Source organism: Pygoscelis adeliae, unplaced genomic scaffold (genome assembly GCF_000699105.1).
Source record: "Pygoscelis adeliae isolate BGI_AS28 unplaced genomic scaffold, ASM69910v1 Scaffold1123, whole genome shotgun sequence".
Lineage (NCBI taxonomy): Eukaryota > Metazoa > Chordata > Aves > Sphenisciformes > Spheniscidae > Pygoscelis > Pygoscelis adeliae.
This window is the reverse complement of record NW_008824507.1, coordinates 6,527-7,429: the sequence shown is the minus strand read 5'-3', so window position 1 is coordinate 7,429 and position 903 is coordinate 6,527.

The following is a 903-nucleotide window of genomic DNA, read 5'->3' as shown; positions in this document are numbered from 1 at the left end:
AGAGCCCATGCGCAGGCCCCCAGGCCGAGCCACCCCCTCCCCGCAGCGATTAAACCTCTGCGCAACCAGCAAGAGAAACCATTTTAAACGAGGGATGCTGCGAGTAAAAGCCCTCTGAGTTTTAACGGCTTGCAACCGGCAACGGCTCTTTTCAGCTTCCCTAAACTGACGGCACGAAGAAACCCGAGTTTTTGGCTGCGAAAAGGGCGAGCTCTGTGACGAAGGCGCTGCTGATGGAACAGACTTAAAAGCAAAAGATCTGCAATCTCACAAAGAAACCTTTCTGCGTGTGCCAACCCGGTTTTGCATAGAAAGAGTGGGCGAGGAAAGAGGCTCGCTGCTCTTTGCTGGGGGCAGAACAAAGAGGAAAGCGCGGAGAGACCGGTTTTCAAGGCTGTGGAACCCACTCGGCCCGTCCCACAAACCACCGCCCTGCAACACGAGAGACCTCCTGCGAGCGGAGCGGCTCTCCCATCCTTTTCACAGCTGGCGGTTAGGAACAAAAGATCTCCGCTTCAACGCGAAACACAACTCGATAGCGGCACCTGTGCGCGTCCAGCCGGCCCCCAGCCACTCGCCGGGAGCGGAGCGCTCCTCGCCGGGTGCTACCGGACACGTGGGACCCCAGATTAGCTCTAGGTGACACTCTAGGTTTGTTCTCTCGATACAAGAATATTCATTATTGGGCAGGAAGGTAGATTTGATACAGCACCGGGCACTGAGGAATCGGCACCCCCTCTGCCCTCAAGGCTCTGGAGGACATCCAGGGGAAAGATTTGCACCGTGGCTGCCACGCGCGGGCTTAGGAGAACGCTGCTTGGGTTGGGGGGGCCGAGAGCGTCCTGCGCACCCCCCCGGGCACGCAGCCTTCCTCCCGGGGCCAGCCCCTAGCCTTGGCTCTCG